Raw genomic sequence first — 14,978 nt, forward strand, 5'->3', positions numbered from 1 at the left:
GGCGTAGCATGGTTTGCCAGCGCCCGGGGCCATGCAGAAGGGGTGGGTGGGAGTGAAACAGACAGAGTATGCATGTGCATTCAGCTGCCTAACAGCATCCGCGTCACCCAAGAGATTGCAGCCACAGAGATAAGAAAAGAAGAGTCATTCCGTTGTCTGGAGAGGTCACTTCCTGGTTCACATGGAGAAGCCATTTTCAACAGAACCCAGCAACAGAAGCGCACAGCTGTAGTGGGATAGCACCTGGTGTTGAAATTTTGCAGCCCTGACAATTTTGCACCCGGGGCAACCACCCCTGTGCCGCCCATGCCATGCCACAGCAGACCACACTTCTAATCTTTCACTTTAAATACAAGCAATATGAAGAACCAGAACCAATATTTATCCGTAAGTGTCAAAACAAAATAAAAAAATTCCTTCCAGTAGCACCTTAAAGACCAACTGAGTTAGTTCTAGGTATGAGCTTTCGTGTGCATGCAGACCAACACGGCTACCTATCCGTAAGTGTGTTTGCATATATTTATAGATTTTTGCCCATCTTTCAAACATCCAAGGATTTTCTTCCCGCAATGTCTTTGCAAGGTCACTACAACTTGAAATGGTATTGCTTCAAGTTACAAGCAAGGAGATTCCGACTAAACATCAGCAAGAAACTTCTGACAGTAAGAGCTGTTTGACAGTGGAAAAGACTTCCTTAGGAGGTTGTGGACTCTCCTTCACTGGAGGTTTTTAAGCAGAGGTTGGTGGCTATCCATCATGGATGCTTTAGCTGAGATTCCTGCATTGCAGGGGGTTGGACTAGATGACCCTTGGGGTCCCTTCCAACTCTACAATTCTACTATTCTTGAATTTATGAGTCCGGCGTCAGTGCCATCCAGCAGAAGGGAGAGTTTTGGAGGCTCTGCAGCTGCCACCTGGGCTCGCGCGCCAACAGTTCTGATAATCAATATGTTTCTCTTCCTTAATTTATAACTAGTATCTTGTAAACTTTGGCTTGATCCTGCGTTTGGCACTGCCTAGCAAAGTGCTCAGCCCAGCCCAGCTTCATGCAGCCTCACAGTTTAGGGGAGTTAGAACAATAAAACAATGAGATAAAACAATAAATTAAAGCAACAAAACGAAGCACTAAAAGGAGTTAAGAAATAAAATGGAAGAGAGGATAAAAACAAATGCTAAGGGTTGGTTATAGAGCAGAAACTTGCTTTAGAGCTCAAAACCCTGCTTCAAGCATTCGGCAGCCATCTTACCAATCTATGTTCCCAAGTCAGGCATAGTGAGGAAACATGGTTCCATTCTGGGCTACCGCTTGAAAAAACCCTGCACTACTTGAAGCAGAGCAGATTTGTTGGTTTAAGCGGGAAAGGAGGAAGAGTTTTATCTTACCACTGCATTGCCTCGTAAGCCTCTGTCCTTGAAGACTTTACATGACTTTCTCCTGCCCCTTCCCTGCAAACTGCCCTCCCCTTTCACTCAGTCTCTCACACAAAACATTCACACTTTAGTTATTTGGCATTCATTCATAAATCCATTCCACCCTGGTTCTGCATTCATGTTGTCATTTCAAAAAGCTGTAATGAAAATTTAAGTACTTATTTAAATATGCATTTTATTCAAAACCCCGTTGTAGATATATATTTTATTTCAATGTATGCATTTCTGAATGTATTTTCACACATCTGGGTACATTTTTCGAGCCACCCCAGAGGGAAAAAACACCCTTAGTCTTCATTGGAGAGGAGTTGGGATGTGGCAGAAACACCCCTCACTAAATGGTGAGAGCTGCATTTTCTGGGCTGCATTCTGGCCACAGCCACCCTATCTTTCTGCTGATCTTCTTGGCTGCTAAATTCCCCGTTGTGCACAATTCCCTGCCCCCACAAAGCTCAGGCTTTGCGAAACCTCCATCTCAGCAATGGAGAACCAGGCACTGCATTGATCCTCTGGTCCTCATATAATGATCGTTTCTGCTTTGTCCATTTTAATGGCTCTCTCCATCAAAGGCACCACAAGAGTCTAATCTAGTAATTGAAGCACAGTGTGTTATCCTGGGAAGAAGAGTGATGTCACAAATGCGAGATTATTAATAGTGTAAAACTGTGCGAGCACCTTTTCTAAGAGCAGCAACCTGTTAATAGCAAAAACCGAGTTGGGGGCAGGGTACACCTGAGAACAAAAAAAAACCCATCTGCTGAATTTCTCTCCCTCCTCCCCTTCTAACAAAGAGTGAGAACCAATTACTATCAGCTGAATTTTCTTTCCGCAGTCCCCTCCATTCCTTGTTCCTGAGACTGAACATTTAAAAGTTCAGAGCCTTTGTCTACTATCTTTGAGAATTCTTGGAGAACAGGTGAGTCCCTACAGACTGGAGGTGGGCAAATGTTGTCCCAATCTTCAAAGGGGGAGGGGAGGAAGACCCAGGTAACTACTGACTGGTGAGCTTGACATCGATACCAGGGAAGATCCTAGAACAGATAATTCAGCAGTCGGTCTATGAGCATTTAGAAAAGGATGCTGTGATTACTAAGACCCAGCATGGGTTTCTCAAAAACAAGTCATGCCAGACTAAGCGGATTTCTTTTTTTGATGGAATTACAAACTTGGTGGATCAGGGAAATGCTGTGGACATAGTGTATCTTGATTTCAGTAAGGTTTTTGACAAAGTCCCCCATGATATTCTTGCAAGGAAGCTGGTAAAATGTGGGTTGAACAAGGTAACTGTTAGGTGGATTTGTAGCTGGTTGACTGACCGAACCCAAAGAGTACTCATTAATGGTTCCTCGTCATCTTGGAAAAAAGTAAGAAGTGGAGTGCCGCAGGTCTCTGTCCTGGGCCTGTTGTTGTTCAATGTCTTTATAAATGACTTGGATGAAGGAATTGAGGGAATGCTCATCAGATTTGCAGATGACACCAAATTGGGAGGAGTAACTAATGCCGCAGAAGACAGAATCAAAATTCAAAGTGACCTTAACAGATTGGAGAACTGGGTGCAAGCTAACAGAATGCATTTCAATAGGGACAAATGTAAGGTTCTTCACTTAGGCAGGAAGAACCAGATGCACAAATATAGGATGGGGGAAACCTGGCTTACTTGCAGTATATGTGAAAAAGGATCTAGGGGTCTTGGTGGACCACAAGCTGAACATGAGTCAACAGTGTGATGCAGCAGCAAAAAAAAGCTAATGCTATTCTAGGCTGCATCAACAGAAGTATAGTGTCCAGATCAAGGGAAGTCGTAGTATCACTCTATTCTGCTTTAGACAGACCACACTTGGAGTACTGTGTCCAATTTAAGAAGGATGTTGACAAGCTAGAATACGTGCAGAGGAGAGCAACCAAGATGATCAAGAGTCTAGAAACTAAGTCTTATGAAGAGCGCTTGAAGGAGCTGGGTATGTTTAGCCTAGAAAAGAGGAGACTGGGAGGAGATATGATAGCCATCTTCAAATATCTCAAGGGCTGTCACACGGAGGAAGGAGCATGCTTGTTTTCTCCCAGCTTGTTTTCGACCAGCCCCGCAGGTCGCGGGGATTCCCTTAGCATTAATATTCATCGCCCACAGCATCAGCCAATCGGCTGGCGCTGGGGGCGGGCCCACCAGGGAGCATTTAGGGTCGGGGCAGCCCTGGCTCGCCCCTTTTCTCTCTTACAGCTGCTGCGGTTTCCCACCCACCCACCCTCTAGGTTTGCTTTCTGACTTTGCTATGGGCTTCGGCTGGTCGCCGCAAGGGGCCTGGTAGGAGTTTTTCCATTTGGCTAATTGGCTGTATTTTGTTTTTGTTTTATAATAAATATTTATTAAGGTTTTTAAATATAAATGCACACATAATAAACAATCTTACTTCTTTCACAACAATTTCATCACTTCTTTGGGCTCCCTCACGTCTCCCGCTCCCGCTCCCATTTACATCGTTAAAAAAAAAAAAATTTTCCAAACAAATTATCAACTTGTTTACAATCTCATGTCCACTCATTCACATATAATCTAGCGCTTCTTCCAAAAAATTTTATATTTTCTTTAGTCTCACTTATCATCAAATTTAGATCTAGTTTAGTGGTGACCAGTTTTTTATAATCTAGCATCCTTCTTAACATTCAACCAAATTACAATGTTTTTGTAGATACATCTTGAATTTCTCCCAGTCTTCCTCCAATTTCTCTTCTCCCAGATCACGGATTCTGCCGGTCATCTCGGCCAGTTGCATATAGTCCATCAGCTGCATCTGCCACTCTTCCAGTGTGGGTAGATCTTGGGTTTTCCAGTTTTTTGCGATGAGAATCCTTGCTGCCGTTGTTGCATACATGAAAAATGTTCGATCCTTCTTTAATTGGCTGTATTTTGAAGCCACTTGGTTTTTTCGCCTACCTTGTAGCAAAACGTCACAACTCCTTGGTTTTGGTGGTTAGGCATTGGCAGGGGGTATTGTCATGCAAATGAAGTCGGGGGGGAGGAATGCCATCACCTCCCCCAAATCTTGAAGGGTGGTCTGTTAAAGGACTCCGAGGGGCGTCGCCTTGTCCGAAACCTATGGAGGCTAGGGCCTAAAGCGCGCTCCCGAGCGGTAACCCCTTGGGGAGCGCCTACGGATGTGTTATAAAATTAAGCTTAATTGGTTTACGACACCAATTAGCTGCAGTTTATAGCGGTCCGGCACGCTCCTCAGCCAGCTCCTCAGCCAAGCTGCGCCGATCTGCGTCTCTCCGGTTTCGCCTTGCAGAGTAAAACACAGCGAAACAACTGTTGCTTCAAATTGCTTCAAATCCATGCAAACACACGAAACGTTTGTGTGTTTATTTATCAGTCCTTTATTGCAGCAGAATATTTACAGCTCAGCATTTCTCAGATTCTCCTGGACTGCTAGCATTCATGGCGTCCTTCTCTTTCGGAGACAAAGAGAACAGAAAGAACAGTGAGCAGAACTCCTCCCACCTTCCAAAACTGACGTCAGAATGTGAGGCATCACTCAGAACATCTTAACCCTGTAAGTTCTGAATCCTAACAGGATGTACATCACGGGGGGCTCCCCCTGTTGGTGTTTAACCCTTCCCGGTTAGTCCGGATAGTCTGTTAGGGCCAATGCCTAAAGCCAATACCGCTCTTACCTGTAATCAATAATGTTGTGGCCATTTTCGCCCATTAACCTAAATTCTTGTGTCCGGTGTCTTTATTTACTCCATCTGTGGGAGGGGGCAGGTATCGCCACGCAACCATCTTCAAATATCTCAAGGGCTGTCACACGGAGGAAGGAGCATGCTTGTTTTCTCCTGCTCTGGAGGTAGGACCCCAACCAATGGCTTCAAGTTACAAGAAAGGAGATTCCGACTAAACATTCAGAAAAACTTTGAGAGCAAGAGCTGTTCAGCAGTGCAACAGACTCCCAAGAGAGGTGGGGGACTCTCCTTCCTTGGAGGTTTTTAAGCAGAAGTTGGATGGGCATCTATCATGGATGCTTCAGCTGAGATATCTGCATTGCAAAGACCATTGGTGTCCCAACTCTAAGATCCTATGATTCTATGAAATCCAAATTAATCAAACATCATTTTACACAAAAACAAAAAAGTTTTACCACTGAAAATTCGATAGCCAAAAATAAAGCAGCTTGAACTGCCAAGCAAAAAAATGAAATAAAATACTGTAGCCGTAGTTTCAATATGACAGAAACAAATATTTCTCTGCATTTCCAATTAGTTTCTCTCAACACTATGCTTGCTCTTTTCCTGGAGCTCACAAATATGATTGCTGACATGTTGCAAATGTCCTCTGCCTGTTTGTAGCTATGTGTGAACAGGACTAATGTTGGGAAATACTGAAGAAGAAGAAATGTCACATATTATCTTTTTAATTCCCAACTGCTGCTTTCCATAGACAGACAAGAGGTATAAGTCCTATTTCTGGGCTAAACTGCTTGTGATGTTAACCAAGTCAGATGAAGGTACATGAATCTTTTCAGAAGTGTACAGATCAGTTTTTGGAGGGGATAATTAGGATCAGGACTGCAGCAAACGGGAAGAGGGATTAACTCTTCCTTCCTGCGCCATCCACCCAATCAAACACAGAGAAATATTTGATAGGAGAGAAGGCGCCGTTGGCCAAACTGGAACGGTGGGGTGGAAATTCAGACCATGGTATATGGGATGACTATCGGCTTGTATCCAATACAGCTCCATCAGTGCAAGGATTTCCACTTGCACAATGGGACTCCTCCCCCCCCATCTTATACACACACACCCCATGCCTGCTAAATCTGTTCTGGGGTTTTCCCAACCCTCTGGGCACTGGATGTGCATGGCAGGCAGGAGCGGGTTCTGCTGCACAAGTGCCCTGTTGCACAAGTGTAAATCCTTGCACTGACTGCACACTTGCTTGGCACTATGTTGAGTAGAAGCCAGTGGATGGAGCTGAAGGAAAACACAAATGACAGCACGATGACAGTTTACAAGGATAGTCACTGAAATATACTCGGAGTCGAGAGTGGATTTCATGCTCTTTATTCAGCTCAGAGTAGTGAGGGATGGAAGTTCCCCCAAAATGTCTGCTTTATATACATTATTTACAAAATGGGCCCCACATGATTGACTAATTCTGGGATTCTCCTGTAGGCCAATCAGGTTGCGGATTCACTTCCACCCGGAAATGGATTGGGTGGCTCCTGCGGACCAATTAGACTGCTGAATTCTGGATCCTATTGTTCTAGGACCAATCAGACTGCTGCATTCTGAATCCTATTGTTCTGGGACCAATCAGACTGCTGCATTTTGGATCCTATTCAACTCAGTACATAACAGTCGCCATGCAGCAAACCAGATCTGGAGCTGTTTTCTGCCATAGTCTTGGTCCACGTGGTTGCAACAGTGCTAGTGTTAGATTGCTTGGAACTCCTAAGTGGCTCTTTGGCTCCTCCCCATCACACAAACATCCCTACAGGAACTTTCCCCAGGGAAGAGGCTAATTGCCCTCTTAAAACATCCGCCTGCCTTTTATTCAGAGCCAGTCCTCCTCGAGTAATCTGTGGAACAGGAAGTCAGTGTGTTTGCAAATTCCCAAGCTAAGATAGGCACTGGAAACTATTTAAAGGGGGAAAGCAAGATGCCCAGTGTTCTAAAATGTTCTATATTTGCCTAAATCTCTTTGTGGGCTTAAAAAAGAACTCTGGCTACACCGCTTATCCAGCCAGCTGAGAGCACTTCAGATTTGCTGAGCTTCGGAAATTAGTTGTCTGCTTCTTCTAAGCTTTCGCACCATTCTGTTGGACAACTCCATTTCCTGATTTAACAATGAAGCCTCACTCCTAATTTGGGGCTGCCATTCCAGGGTTGCCAACTTTTGAATCAGCTCCCTGTCGCCTACTCTGCAGCAATTAGCCATTAGCTAAGTGCCGTGCCTGCAAATGAGAAGCTTCTGCATGTATAGCTGACTTGGGCCCCTGTGTCATTATGTTTGCACTGAAGCCTGAACACAGGTTCAGCAATACATGCTTAGGTGTCCCCTTTGCATGTGTTGCACTCAGTGTGCTGATGTCCCAGGCATGTGATGTCAGGGGTCTTGCAGATATTAATATTGCACAGTTTGAAGTGACTGGAAGCATAAGAACTCTTTTTAGAATAAATCATTGTACAGGTCCATAAAAGTATTTTTCAAACTTTTTATGGTATAACTCTCTAAAATAAAACAGAGCACATCAAATGATACACCCAAATATTCATACAATGTATTGTGCTGTGAAGCACAGGCTCAGTGACTTACAAAATATGAAATAATCCAAACAAACCTAAAAGCAAGGGTCTCTCCCTCTCCCGCTCCTTCTTCCTCTCCCTCTCTAAAGCCTCCAGCCTCCAGGCTGTTTGCTCTCTGTTCAGGAGAGCTACATTTTATATCTTCACTCCATTGGGTTTGAGAGAAAAGACTCAAAGGCAGCTCCCATCAAAATGGAGATTTGTAACTCAATACCTTCATCACATGATCTAAGGTTACAACACTCACATCTTCATTAATTTAGTAAGAGCTCAAAGTGCTCTCCTTGGCTTTAATATAGCCCCATTGGGGGGGGAGCCCCATGTTAAGCCATCTGCAATATACCTTCAGCCATTTGTCATTTGTGTGTCAATTAAACCATTATACTTAACAAAGGATGGAGCTACTTGGTACAGTTCCTTTCCCAGTCGATGCATTTAGCCCTACACATGGGTGGCAATGTGTGTTGAGGGCCAAAGCTTAGTTCCATGCCACAAGGAACTTGACCAGCTAATTTCTGCATACTGGCTCTCTGTTAGAGTTGCTAGATCAGGCCAATGCAGTTTTACCCTTGACCAGCTGGCTACCGCAGTTTCACTCCCTTTTGACCCTCATCTTCCCAATTGAAGCTGTGTGTGATGGCCTGGGATTTGGACTCAGAGGCTGAACCTGAGGAATCCCAGCCTGCACAGGATTCCCCGCCTCCAGAACCAGCTGAGCCAGGGCTGGGGCCTGAGCCTGAAGGGTCCTCACCTGTGCTGGATCCTCGGGTGCAGGCACCAGCTGAGTCTGCTCTGGCTCCTGAGCTGATGGAGGACCCATTGCCTGCAGGTGCTCCACTCTCAGCCCCATCAGAGGAAGCTGAGGTTGCCTCTGGGTCCAGTAATCCTCCAGCCTCTCCTGAGCTGCAGAGGCTCAGGGCAGAGAGGCGGAGCGAACTAAGTTCCCGCAGGTGGAGTGCTCGCCTCCAGGCCAGGAGAGATGAGTCACCAGAGGATTGGGGCTGCCCTATGCCTCGGGGCAGATAAAAGCCAGCCAGCCCCAGTCCCAAGTTGTGGGAGCAACGTTGTTGGTAGCCAGTTCCTGCCTGCACCCTGTCCTGCCGGATCTCTTGACCTTGCCTGACTCCCTGCCTTGGACCCAGCTTCAGCTTTGATGGACGGCCTCAATACTGTACCCTCGACCTCAGACTGGACTCGGACCTTGCCTCACGGAAACCCACGGGACCAGCACACTGTGGTTCTGTAAATGCAGACTTCAAAACAGGAAACATTGGTGGGCTTTGCAAACGTCACACAAACCCTAGCCATATTTATTATTGCATTACATTTATATCTCATCCTCCTTCCAAAGAGCTCAAGGTGCTGTACATGGGTCTCCCCCTCCCCATATTACTCTTACAACAACCCTGTGAGGTAGGTTAGGCTGAGAGAGACAGCAATTGGCCCAAGTCAGTAGAGCATGAGACTCTAATCTCAGGGTTGTGGGTTCGAGTCTCACGTTGGGCGAAGGATTCCTGCATTGCAAGGAGTTGAACTACATGATCCTTGTGGTCATTTCTACGATTCTATTATCTCTATGAGCCAGGGAGCTTCATGGCTGAGTGGAGATTTGAACCCTGATCTCCCAGGTCGAAGTCCAACTCTCTAACCACTATGCCACCCATGAAGAAAACTTGCTCAAGTCAGCCTTCTGACAAACAACCTCCAAAAGAAAAAGACTTTGCTTTGTTTTCCCCTCCTCTCCATCTACATTTCTTTAACACACTTTTTAGACTTTTAACAGAGCTGAGAAAAAGAAGATCAAATTTTCTTTCACTTGCATAAACATAAATGAAGCTCACAGGAGCAAAAAAAGAACATTCGATGGCAACAAGTCCTATATCCATCACATTAGGCGGAATCACATCCCATTTTCACAAACTTTTTAACCAACTTAAAAACACTTTCCTCCCTGCAGTGGTTTGCATTCCCATTTTGATATGCTTCTGGGTGTTCTAAACATAGACATCTCAAGCTTTGCATAAAATTTTGCAATGAGGTTTGTCCACACGGCATGCCTTGCCTTGTAGTCAGTCCATTTCCATGGACCATACTTTTAACATATAACTAATAACTCCTTATTCTCCAAATTCAATATATTATTATCAGAACGGGACCATCTGTTGCATCTCCCACCTCTGATTTCAAAGGTTTGGGATCTCCTGGGCCAAAGAACTGATCCAGGTCAGGTGAGATAAATTCCCTCTGTGCTTTCTTACTCATCTCTTTGTTTCTAAACAGGAAAAAAATACATATAATGCTCAAAGTTGAGGGCTTGTCAATTTGTGTAGAGCTGCCTGGTGGTTAGATAAAAATAGCAAGAGCTGAGAGCAAAATCTCCTCCTTCCCCCCATCTTCAAAAAAGTGCTAACATGGTGTGAAAGCGCAAGTGTTGTTGTGCTAATGAATGGGTGTTAAGAAACCAGATTTGCCTCTTAATGGGTTCTTTAAACTTAAAATGACCTTTAGGAACAGATTTGCATCAAGGCAGAGTTCCTCATTATTGTCTAACTATGCAGGTCTTTATCTACAGACAGGAAGGTTCCCAGCCTGTGTTGAGTGGGGAATAGGTATATTTTCATTTTATGGATTATATATAGCTAAGTGGTTATTTAGGGACGCGGGTGGCAGTGTGGTCTAAACCACAGAGCCTAGGACTTGCTGATCAGAAGGTCAGCGGTTCGAATCCCCACAATGGGGTGAGCTCCTGTTGCTCGGTCCCTGCTCCTGCCAACCTAGCAGTTCAAAAGCACATCAAAGTGCAAGTAGATAAATAGGTACCACTCTGGCAGGAAGGTAAACGGCGTTTCCATGCGCTGCTCTGGTTCACCAGAAGTGACTTAGTCATGCTGGCCACATGACCCGGAAGCTGTACACTGGCTTCCTCGGCCAGTAAAGCAAGATGAGTGCTGCAAACCCAGAGTTGTCCGCAACTGGGCCTAATGGTCAGGGGTCCCTTTACCTTTACATGGTTATTTAGACAAATAAGGGGGAAAATTGTTTTTTGCATGCCCGGAATATATTTGATGGCAATAGAGAGAGGGTTGCAACTGTGTGCGAGGCAGTGTGGTGTAGTGGTTTGAGTGTCAGGCAGAAGCCTGGGAGACCAGGGTTCAAATCCCCACTCGGATATGAGGCTCACCGGGTGACCTTGGGCCAGTCACTCTTTCTGAGCCTACCTTACAGGGCTGTTGTGTGAATTAAATGAGGAGGATGAGAACCAGGGCCACCACCTTGTCCCATTGCCAAGTTTGGAGTGCTCCCTCTGCCATTGGGAACAGATCCATGCCCCATGAGGAAGTCCATGCCTTCAAAAAAACAACAACAACCAACCAGTCCTGTAGGGAGACTCTCGTGTGCAAGCAGTCTGGGATTCACCTTTAAAAGCTGATGGAAGAGTTGCGCCCATTTATCAAGACATCTTCACATCTTTCATGCAGCCTCAGACTCTTGATGCTGTCCTTGAACTCTGAAGCTGCACCTTTGGCATTCTGCACCTGTAGATTGACCCTGTAGCCTTGAATAAAGCTTTCTTTCTACTCACAAATAAAAGCTGCAGTTGTGATGTTTGGGGCAGGAGCTAGGCTAGAATGAGCAGAAAGGCCTGCCCAATTCAGCTGGCTTTATTCCATTTCAATTAAACTCTACACAATAAGTCCAGAGTCTAAAATTCCCTAACTGCTCTAGCTTGCATGCATGTAAATGAATGCACATGAACATTGCACACCTAGCATGTGTGGAGGACAACAACCAAGATGACCAAGGGTTTGGAAACCAAGCCTTATGTGGAATGGTTGAGGGAGTTATGTATGTTTAGCCTGGAGAAGACTGAGAGGTGATCTGATGACCACCTGAGGGCTGTCACGTGGAAGATGGAGCAAGCTTGTTTTCTCCTGCTCTGGAGAGTAGGACCTGAACCGATGGATTAAATGGCAAGGAAGGAGATTCTGAATCAACACCAGGAAGAACATTCTGGCAGGAAGAGCTGTTCAAGAGTGGAACTGTCTCCCTCAGGAGGTGGTGGACTCTCCTTCCTTTGAGATTATTAAGCAGAGGTTGAATGGCCATCTGTCATGGATGTTTTAACTGAGATTCCTGAATTGCAGGGGTTTGCATTAGATGACTCTTGGGGTCTGTTCCAAATCTGCAAGTCTATGATTCTGTGATTCTGTCTCCATGTAATAACTGGAGTATATGTTTTCTACCCACAGAAAGAAAGATATGACTCATATTTCTCTCTCTCAACAATAGAAAGAGCAGTTTGGGGAGGTAATTTTTACTTAAAATACATGTGGAGGGGAAAGGGTTAAGCAGCTCTACTCTGGACCATTTCTTTTTGTTTGAACTGACAGCCTCCTGAGACTACTTTTGTATAATAATAATAATAACAACTACTACTACTACTACTACTACTACTACTACTACTACTATAACAACAACAACTACTATAACAACAACAACAACTAAGGGAATATTATGAAACCTCATGTTACCTCTGGTTGTATCCTTACTGTGAAGAATCAGTGAATTGGCCAGAATTATATGTGCTCCTTAGGAATAATCAGATCAGGTCTGAAAAATGGAGGATGGGGAAGAAATGTCCCCCTGCTCTCCCTAAATGGTATTCTGCAGAATAAAACATGTTTGCTACCGCAAAGCAGTTTGGGTACTTGCCATTTAGTTGTAGCTTTGTGTTATGAATAAACCCAAACAACCAATGCTGTGGGCTGATTCATTTTTACTAAAAGACTAAGCTTGTTAAATTAATGCATTTCCTTGGCACCAAATCCAGTGATGTATAGTATCATGCTGTCTTTCAAGTACTAATTCTGTAAGGAAGTAAACATGTTAGAGGAAACCACAGCTCATGCATCAAATGAAGTCAATAAAGAATTGATCTTTTGGATGCATGAAGATGAACGTATCTCAAAACAAGATTTACAAGTAGACATTGGCCATTCAGGTTCAGTCCCCCATTTGCACAATGGATTTGGGAAGAACCTACCTCGTAAGGATGTTGTGAAAGCTGTAAGCCACTGCCATATGTTGGCTTAGGAATGTTAGACACATTCAAATATATTGTGAGGTTCAAGGTTCCTGTAATGGTAACATTTCAGACAAATTGAGGGTAAATGTTCAAACATGTTTTAACTTTGGGGTACTTGGAGGGGCAAAAGGAGAAGGAAATCTGCTTACCCTGTTCATCTTTTGCATCTGATTCAACTTTTGCACTTGTTTTGGCAGTAGCCACAGCAGGGCTTCTCCTGGTTGCAGCAAGGAACCCACAGCTGATGCATACCACTTTTCCTTCCCTTAATGCTGTTGTGAGCTATGCTGCGTCATCATGTAGCATCATTGACAGAGGTGTTCTGGAGAAACAGGAAGCAGGTGGCGCTGTGGTCTAAACCACTGAGTCTCTTGGGATTGCTGATCAGAAAATCGGCGGCTCTAATCCCCACAATGGGGTGAGCTCCCATTGCTGTCCCAGCTTCTGCCAACCTAGCAGTTCGAAAGCACGCCAGTGCAAGTAGATAAATAGGTACGGCTGTGGTGGGAAGGTAAATGGCGTTTTCATGCGCTCCGGTTTCTGTCACAGTGTTCTGTTGAGCCAGCAGTGGTTTAGTCATGCTGGCCACATGACATGGAAAGCTGTCTGTGGACAAACACCGGCTCCCTCGGCCTAAAAGCAAGATGAGCGCCATAACCCCATAGTCCCCTTTGACTGGACTTAACTGTCCAGGGGTCCTTTACCTTTTACCTTCTGGAGAAACAATGGCAGCCTTTAGTGGCTGACTGCTACTTCCCCCTTCCCCCTACCCCCTTAGAATATTTTGGTGAATTATTCTACATTCTATAGGTATCTCTCTCTCTCTCTCTCTCTCTCTCTCTCTCTCTCACACACACACACACACACACACACACACTTTCTTGGATCTTATCATCATTTCTTTCCTGACCCCTTATCTTCCTGCTTCCAGGGACGACTTCCCCACTCTCAGCCTGCCCCAGTGCCAGTATCAGTTTTTGCTCCCAGGTTATTCCTGACAACTTTCACTCCCCACACAGAAACTGGACTGCAATCGTTTTGACAGCTCTGTTTCCCAAGAAGGTGGCATATGCATAAACATTCTGTGTCATCACACTAGTTCGGCCAGTTGGCAAACCTCCTCCCTCTCCTCCTCCCACTAGTGGTTGTCAAAGTCAAAAGCCATGGTCTCAGTAATTGCGGGGCCAAGAAGTCGCATTGTCGTTACTACCAATTTGCTTATGCAATGCCATCTTCTATTATATTTCACAAGCTATCAGCACGGCCCGTAATAAAATATGTTCAAAAGCAATGTAACGCAGAGAAGCACAGTGAGAGGGAGAGTCAAAGCTGCACAGCTGCAACATTTATAGCTGTTTTGCAAAAAAAAAACGAATGAAAGAAAGAGAGTTGTATACATGTGGTTTCTGTGGACATTAATCTACAAGGCTGTCATTAAATGGAATGGGGTCGGAGAGGAAGCTGTCTGCCAGCCATTCCCCATTAAATTCAGCTACTTCGGCACATATCTAATTAAGAGACTCCAGCTTGAGTTCCAATTGACAAACCACTACATCTAGATGACAGACACTCAAGAATGCTTGAGGATCTAATACACTGAGATGGGGTGATGGTTGGGGTAATTCTGGAGAAAATTTCTAATTACTTTCCACTTCAGAGGTTAAAAGCAGAGCTGCATTGAATTGGCTACTTCAGGTTTTATGTATTTCATCCAGGTAGCTGGGCTCTAAAAGCAAATATCTGAATCCAAATGGGTGACCGTTTGCTGATATATTCAGTACGACGCCATCTCATCTCTCTCAGCGTTCATCCGTCAGTGTTTTGTCCCGTCATTGTTTTGCTGTTCAGTATACCAGGGTTCTGTTAAACTTAATTTCTGGTACATAATGTGAGTTAATCAATGACATACCTTTAGAGAAACAAGAGCCATCAAGCTGAACAAATCAGAAACTGACCCAAATTCGAGATGAACATAGCTGAACATCTAGTTTTTGGTCTTGTAGTAAGTGCATCATAAAAATCCAGGAAACAAATTCACAAGGAAAGTGATGTGTGCACGATTTATTTATTTTTGAATAGTCACGTCTAGTCTGACATAAAAGCAAGTTGCATGATGGAAACTGAATAAACGAGCTACAAAGTAGTGGCATCCCTATTTTTC

The sequence above is a fragment of the Podarcis erhardii genome (genome assembly GCF_964252035.2).
Source record: "Podarcis erhardii genome assembly, chromosome: 6".
In the NCBI taxonomy this organism is placed as follows: domain Eukaryota; kingdom Metazoa; phylum Chordata; class Lepidosauria; order Squamata; family Lacertidae; genus Podarcis; species Podarcis erhardii.